We start from the raw sequence: 9,148 nt of genomic DNA on the forward strand, positions 1-9,148 counted from the left end.
GAACACCATTGATAGAGATTTTTACAGTGATAGCCTGAGGACAGAGTCAACAACATCCACCTTAAAACTAGTATTTTTCCAAACCATCCATATGCCACCAGAGAACCCCGCAGCTTCTACTACTTCAAAATCATTGAAACCTTGTTGTAGTAAATGCCTTTTAGCTTTGGAAACTGTACACGTGGTTCACATATAATGAGAAATTCAATATTATTCATTCGAACAAGATCTAAAATAGCATACCTAAAATCGTCACCCCAGCTCCACGAGCATTCCAAAATAAGATATTATCCATTAAATAACCTAAGGAAGGGGGGGGGGGGGGGGGGGGGGGGGGGGGGAGGAAAACCCAAGGATCAAGAGAAAATCATGTCCTCCCCCTTTGGAGAGGCCATATCGGTATGCATACTTGTATCAATCACTGCAGATCCTTGCACCAAGGTATTTGAGTCATCAAGACTTTGGTGAGTAGTCTCACCAATTTTGACAATCACACAATCACCATCACTATCCTTCACTTGGACTGTCACCTCAGGTGGTGTGTGACCAAAAGCAGCAGTTGTACTAGGAATAAAAGGATTAAGACCATCTCCAGACTTTAGTAGAGCACTAAAATATGAAAATCCAGTTTTAAACACTCCCTGCATCATAGATGAAGAAGCCAAACTTTTAGAGCTACTAAATTTATGGCTTTTTCTACCTTTGGTTGAAGTAGCCTTACTCTTTGAAGGAACAGTGATCTTATCTATACCACTCTTGGTATTAGAAACTTCTTTAAGTGGCATTCTCAGCTGTGTAGCATCAAACCTGTTGGATATGGAGACCGTAGTGTCCCCAAACACTTTCTCTTTCAGCTTGCTAGCTTGAGTAATATTTTTCTCAGATTTGTCCTGCACTGTTCTCCAAGTTTTGGTTGATTTAGGTTCAGAAGCACTAGGCTTATCAACAGGTTCAATGTTAGCATTGGTATCAATGGTCTCTTCCTCATCCTCATGATCAGTTTGCAATGGAGCAAATCTAGAGCCATTGTTAGCTTTCCCTTTGACACCACTATTACCAGAGCTACCATGCCTTTTGTTTCTATAGCTCATAATCATCCAAGGACCCATGCCTGAATTAGTTGTCACTTTGCTATTATTAGTATCCAGAGGAGAAGGCACTAGATTAGTTTCATTGACATCTCCCTTGGGAACATCTGTTTTCATATCAATATGACCATCAGAATTGCTTAATTTGTTCACCACCAGACTTCTTCGGTGCAAGTGGCATAGAATTTATCTGAGTTTCAACATAAGGACAATGATCCTATACATGTCCATAAACACCACAATTGAAGCAGATAGTGGAGATACCCTCATACACCACACTATAAGGTTTGGATCCCAATTCCAAAAATGGTTTCAAAGTCTTGTCAAGGCTAATCTCAACACAAATCCTACAGAATTTTCCCCTGGCGTGAGCTAATGTGTGCTGATCAACTTTGACAATCCTCCCTAACATATTGCCAATTCTCTCCATAGTAAATTGCTTGAAATACTTAACAGAGAGCCCATTTATTCTAACCCAAACAGCCATATGAGTGATTTTATCCTCATTTGGGTCAAAATCAGGCCTCCATCTTTGGACAACAAGGGTTTGCCCTGCAATGATCCAAGGACCACCACAGAGAGCATATTCCATATCCTCACACAGCTGAAATTTCACAATGAAAAAGGAATTTGGTAAATCAATAAGCTGCCATGGTCCCTTGAGCTTCCATTTTCTAGTCAAGGCTCGATGCATAAAATCAATTGCATTCTCAGTATGAGGCCTCCCCATCAACTTAACAACCACAGCACAAGTCCATTCAAGATCAAGTTTATCCTCCACTCTTTGAGAAAAGACAATATTAGGACCCAACTTACCTTCAATAATGGTGCAATCTTCATCGCTCATAGTGAAATCCTCCATCATAGCAGTAGAGAAAAGGTTAATGGGTTGCAAAACAGAGTTCCCATAGCTCATCGGTGCTTTTAAGGTAGCAGATTCTGGCGACTCCAAAGATGTAGGTGCCGTCAAATCAGTTTGAACTTTTGGGGTTTTCTCACAGATCGAATCGTTGTACCGAACACGTTTGAAGAGAGATGGTGGAGTAGAGGCTCCTCCGCCACTCCCCGATGGAGTAGCGAAGAAGCGAAAGGTGGTCGTCGCCGTCGCCGTTCAGTTAACGGAGTAACAACAACAGTAGGTGGGTCAAAGTAGGTAGAAGGGACGAAGAATAGAATAGAATGGAATCAGGGCAGCGCGTGACGCGCGTACTACTTTCAATAGAAAGGAATTGGGCTCTAAAATTGTAGTTTTATTTTCTTTTTAGACTTGACCTATTTACTATGTACATTTGAACGTACAAACTCCCTTCTCTCTCCTCTCTCTCTCCTCCCAAGTTGTTGACCACCTGACCCAAAATTGTCTAGATCTACAAAAATTTGAAAATTCAGTCAGACGCCGATTAGTCCTTGGCCTCAACCTCCGGATCTCCCACTATTGGAATGCTATAATATGGACCAGGAAGAAAAAAGGTAAAAGAAGAAAATCTCCAGTGTGGGGCCATATTTATGAAGAAAAAAAATTGCACCACCTTTTAAAAAAATTATTTGGTGCACGTTTCCCACCATTCAAAGAGTTGCTAAGAGCAAGTCCACTGGTTTGCTCTTGATTGGGCATAGTCAAGAAAAATCTGACTATATGACCTTGAGATGGATTTTGCTACTTCCACCGATGGTTTTTTGACAGGGGTGGGTTTTGCCTTTCTTGACTACAGCCAAGAAATAAGTCAAGTCCATGACTATTTTCATGACCGATCAAGCCCAGATGCCAGCTAGGCCCATGCCTGATCGTGGCTGACGTCATGAGTGGATTAGAAGTGGTTGACGCACCTTGGGAGGGAGTGGACCAAACGGCATCGACGCGTGGCGCCGCAATTGACAGAAAGTGGAACGCGCCAGAGATGGGGCCGGCATGCCACGTGGATTCTTCCCGTTGGTGGGTTTTGAATTCTGGGCCTAACGGTCAAGCAATCCCAGCCCTTCATTTCAATCAAATTTGCAATCCTACAGCTTACAATTAACATGTATATATATATATATATATATATATATTTGTAACGTTATGAAAACAGTAATAAAACGGTAACAAAGTAAATTTTAAAAAATTCTAAACATTTCTCTATAAATACCTACCATTTATTTTACATCTCACACCCAAAAAATTATCTTTCATAGTAACCCAATTTTGTGCTTCCTCCTCTTCATATAGCTCTCATCTTCCAAATTTATTTATATCCAATATGGCTGAAGAAAGGGGAAACACAGGTCCAGTGGCCGGACAAGAGGGAGATCAAAATGAAGATGATAATATCCAAGACAAAAGGAGATGGACGGATGAGGAAGATTTTCAATTGTGCAAGTCTTGGAAAATTGTTGGGCAAGATCCGGCTGTGGGCACAAATCAGAAAAACAACGACTTATGGATGCGTGTGAGGCGACACTTTGTCGTAAATTGGCCCCAGAGCCGATCAGCTTCCTCTTTGCAAGGAAGGTGGAAAATTTTGAAGGTTGAACTCTATGAGTGGCATTGTGCATTAAGGCAAGCGAAAAATTGGTACAAGAGCGGTTCGAATGCGGTTGATGAAGTATGTATTTTTTGATAAATCATTTAATTTGTTGATACATTAAATTAAAATATTACATGATAAATAATGTAGTTGATAAATAATGATGTAATTACAACGATGTTTATATTTGTACTAATTGATTTTTATTGTAAAACGGGATAGATACTTTTTTATTAAAATTATGACCTTTATATTTGTTGATAAATCTTATTGATACATTATAGTAAAATATGTCTTCATAAATAATGTAGTAATTATAATATCGTTTTAATTGTAGTAATTGTTTTTCGTTATAATTAAAATATGTCTTCATTAAAATTATGACCTTTATATTTGTTGATAAATCTTATTGATACATTATAGTAAAATATGTCTTGATAAATAATGTAGTAATTATAATATCGTTTTAATTGTAGTAATTGTTTTTCGTTATAATTAAAATATGTCTTCATTAAAATTATGACTTTTATAATAGATGACCATTCATAATAGGGTTTATATTTGTAGTAATTGTAATTTTCCGCCACCTTTTTTTTATTGTTTTTTTATTTATTTCGTAGCGAGATGAAGCACATAAATTGTGGCATACCGGGATGAAGAGAAAAAAGAAGCCAAAAAAACACAATTTTTAGAGTTTCGCTAGTTACGCTGTTGTGGAGGGCTTTGCACAATTTAAAGACATTCCTAGTCATACATCTGGAGGAACATCAAATGAAGGAAATCAACATACGCCTACACAACCAATTCCTGGAAATTCTCCCATCAACTTGGACATGGATGTAGATGAGGTAATTGCAGGTGAAACTGCAAATCCCAATGGCATCGCGACACCTTCCCCCACGCCGGAGTCGGCGTTCTTGCACCTTTGGTGAGATGGATGGATGTGAAATCGGCGTGGACTCAAAAGACTCTTTCTCGACGGCGGGTTTGGGGTTGGTGAAGGCATCGTAGAGGCAGTTGAGGAGGACCGAGAGGCCATCGGCGGCGAGGGCGTGGATTATTTTCTCGACATTTTCGACGGCGATTTGGTAAGAGTGATTGAGAGTGTTTTGAGAGCTAGAACCCGATATCTAGGTTTTGAGAGCGATTGAGAGTGATTGAGAGTGTTTTGACTCGGGTTAGACAGTTTTGATAGTGATTTAGAGTTCTGATAGCGATCGAGAGGGAAAGAAGGTTTCTGGGTTCTGTTTTTTTCTTTCTCTCGACAGATAGCTAGGTTTGGTGAGAATATTTGTCTAAGTTTGGTGAGACTTGAATACTTCAACAAATTTTTCATAGAAGAGTTAAGTTCATCATACAACAGATAATTAAACAACTGTCGTAGGAGAGTATACAATGTCAAAGCAGGGAGGGAAATTTGAATGCCTAGCTAGGTTTGGGGGAAGCAATTCAAATAGATTTGAGCCTTCACACAACAGAATGCCCACAATCTGTTGTGCCATTTTTTATATCACACACTTGGTATACCTAGTAGAAGGTGTCAAATTTTTACAACATTGCCGCCCACTCAAAATTTGGCGCAGAATTTGGCGCCTCGTTCTAATCATACAACAGAAACAACTACACCGTTGTAGCATGCAAAATTCTTACAACAGATGAAACATAATTATGTTGTGTGATTAAATTGGTGAACTTGTCTTGGGAGGGAATTTTGAGTTCAATGATGGCAGGATATCTGCCACTAAATTTTGTGTCATTTAGACAATAGAACATGCATAATTGTGTTGTGTGATAGAACTCTGAAGAAAAAGTCATCAATTTGGTAGCATTCCCACAACAGAACTTCATTAACACCGTTGTACAATGGAGTTCACGTTATCAGACGACGGTAAACTTTTAATCTCTTGTCTGATGGGTGTTGTGTGATGCAGTTTTTGTAGTAGTGATATAAACCCCTTGCATATACCCAAATGTGTTGTAGTGCCATCATATTTGGCACTTGTTGCTTCAGCTACTGGAGCTTACCTACATCTTTTGTGGAACATCCCAAGCTACATTATTCCCCTTGCTTTTGAAGGAGTTGCTTTGGCAGTCTGTGGGCATTTAGCACTACATTAATTGCCTTTCAAAGCATAGTTCTTTTGTTGGAGGTTATTTGTTGCATGCTTTACATGTAATTAATTTTCGATGTTAATATATAACCTGTGTAAATAGAGATAAGCAGGCATATTTGTCAGTAATCTCAAGTTTGAAATTTGACTTGCTTAATAAATGATCAGATGCTGAAGCTTAATCTGTTCATTTAGACATTCACTTAAACCGGCAGAAAGTCTTAGGCTATGTCATGGAAGAGTCATTTGTTACTAAAAGAACATATGTTGATGTGTGCGTGTTCTTGTGTTTGCTTGCCTAAATTTGTTGTTAAACCTTACTCATCTTGTATTGTTTTGCATCCTTGATTTGAGCTATCAAATCAAATCATGCAGGGGAGGATCTTAATTTGACACATGGGTTTCATTCTCATGTGAAAAGTGACTTGAAAAACCCATAACGGTAACCACGTGGTTGCTCTATGACAGGACCCGCTCCGGATTTCACCCTGAATCCAAAGTGGCCCAGCGGGGCCTACCTTAGAAGAAATTCTAAAAAAAATTTGGCAGAACTTCTCCTAAAAATGGACTGCCCAAAACCTGTAAAGAGACATTTACACTTTTAAACCATCCATCTTTATACTCCTGGAGCCACCATGCTCCCCAAATCTCAACATCTCCCATTTCATAAGTACAAGTTTCAACTTAATAACATTCATCCCACAGTTATTAGAGCAATCCTAATATAGACGGTAAACAAGGAAAACATGGATAAAATAGGTACGTGCAAGCTGTGCTGTTGGCTATGCCTTAACTCCATGTACGCCTGACCTCAACTAATCTAGCCAACAAACTGGGCATTTGAAACCGAAGGGGCCAAGGGAAAGTAATTGTAAAACACGTTAGTGTGAGTGGACAAAAATAAATAATTAATATAATTTAAATGAAGCAAACTTGAATATTTTCCCACTTATTTAAATTTATAAAACCTCAATGCATGCAACGTTTATAAAATAAATTTCTTTAAACTTAAATCTCATGAAAACATACCAGCCCCGCTGGTTAAGAGAAATCGGACTAGCCCTGCTAGTCAAGTAATAATAGGATATGGGGAAGAGATATCACCATACGGGTAAAAGAGCCCCTTAGGATCTACCCTCGACTGCCACTCACACATAGATTGTGTGAGGAGGAGAACTAATAACCTCGACTACCACTCATGTGAGGAGGAGAATAAATCACATCGACTGTCACTCACAAACACAAAGTAATGAGGAGGAGACACTATAGAACAACCCCAGTATGGTGAAGAAAATAATCGAAAACCAGTAAATCCATAAAGCTTCCCCAATTTCTCACAATAAAAAATAAGTATATTCCAATGACGTGGCCCCGCACGCCAAAATTTTCACAAATTCATAACAAAATAGGCAAGATCAAATTATAAATTGTAAATCAGAAACAAAACCAAATCCAAAATCATCATTAAGGCATTCCCAATGCCAAAATAGAAAGTCGATAAATAAATAAGAACAATATCTCCATCGAAATCCCATTTTGAAAATCTTCTAGAAATCACAAATCGAGGAATAGAAATATAATTAATTCCGGAGACCATCTCAGAAAATAATTAGTCGAAAATCATTAATAAAATCGTAGATCATACTTTATTTTGAAATTCACAATATCCTCTTTAAAACGTAGAGCCAAACTCATTCTGAAACTATAACCGAGATAAATCATAAATTCGAATAATACTCATATATGGAAAATAAACCATTGAAAGCTCAATATCCGAGAAATAGGAACACAAATCCATTTCGCAAATCATAATCAAGGTAAAGTATATTCGATCTCCGAGAATCTTCCTTGAAAGCAAATCCACAAGATAAATCGAAAATCAAATTCTGAAATTAAATTATATGCTCAAAATATAACGTGATAAGTTAAATAAAGCATTAATTTAAGAAATAAATGCATGCGTCAACATTAAAACAAAAGTCCACTCACAGAACTATATAGGCGACCACGCATACGAGTCTCTTCGTCGAGAGGTAACTCGGTATAGTGCCCTGTACACAATTATATTCCGTGAACAACAATTCGGCAATTAAATACGATTCCAAAATCAATCCTCTTAAATCAACATCTCCATTTCCTTCTCCAATTCAACCCAAACTTTACCACTAACACCATTTCATTAATTTACAAGTTCTAGAGCAGATTCGAGAGAAATCCGACTGTCGGATTCTCATAAATCGATAATCGAAATTCTAAATCTTCAAAAATTAGAAATCGATTCAAAACTTCTCCAATCTTCACCAAATTTACATATAAAAGCTCTAGATCAAATATAGGATTTAACTAGCTAAAAACCGAAGCCAAAAACCTGCCCTACACGCACGCGCCGCCGACCAACCTCCGATTACGGTCACCAAAAATTCAACAGCATGATCATCTCAACAAGCCCAACAACTTTTATAACTACAATAAAGTCCAAAATTATCTTGGTTGGCCAGAATTGAGCCTAAAGCAAAGAGGGAAAATTTGAAATCCTTTACCTTCAATCATTCGATTCGTGCTCCATACTTTGAATTGGACCAGGAAATTTTGAGGGATGGTTGTATGATCCAAGAGTTCTAAGACCCAATAAGAATTGTCGCCAGAGGTGGCCGGAAACTCAAGTTCTGACCAAACACTTGAGAAAACAGCGACATCGCCCACTTCTTCTCCTTGCTGCACTTACCACAGTTCAGAATAAATTACCAGACCACGATAGAAATGAAGAGGAGGAAGAGAGCTTTCCAATGATAGCTTATGCTTCAAAATCTAATAGGACCCTAAACTAATAAGAAATGGAAATTGCAGAGAAAAGTAAAACTAAACTTCATTCATTTCAAGCTTCCGAATACAGAACGAGAAACTGAGGTATATAGTTCCATAGAGTCAACTCATCTCTAGACCAAAACGACACCGTCAGCTTGCATAAATCAGTAATGGGCTGGGTAGTCATAGTAAGCCTAATAGGAAATTGGGGTCCTAACATTGCTTCCCCCTTAAACAGAAACTTGTCCTTAAGTTTCACATTTTGAGTCAAAATCTGGACATCTCTTTCAAATGCTTTGAACTGATCAAATCTCCCAGTTGGATCATCAGGAGAGCCCTCTTCCCAATCATGGTTTAAATGTATATCAGCAGTCACTCCAGCACAGAAGTGAAACCAATTACAGTACAAGTGTTTCATGAAAAATGTTGTTGCAGCTGCTCTATTCATTGCAAATCTTCTATGCAAGATGGCTGATGTCAGTACCACATATCTTTTGAAACTTGAAAGAGCTCTAGACCATATGATGACAACACGTTGTTTTTGAAAACTCCTTGTCTCTCGAAATTTAGCAATTTTAATTACCATGTAGGAACAGACAAAACTAATAGCAGTCATCTGAGTATGCAAGGATTCTGTCGG

Source organism: Rosa chinensis, chromosome 5, assembly GCF_002994745.2.
Source record: "Rosa chinensis cultivar Old Blush chromosome 5, RchiOBHm-V2, whole genome shotgun sequence".
Lineage (NCBI taxonomy): Eukaryota > Viridiplantae > Streptophyta > Magnoliopsida > Rosales > Rosaceae > Rosa > Rosa chinensis.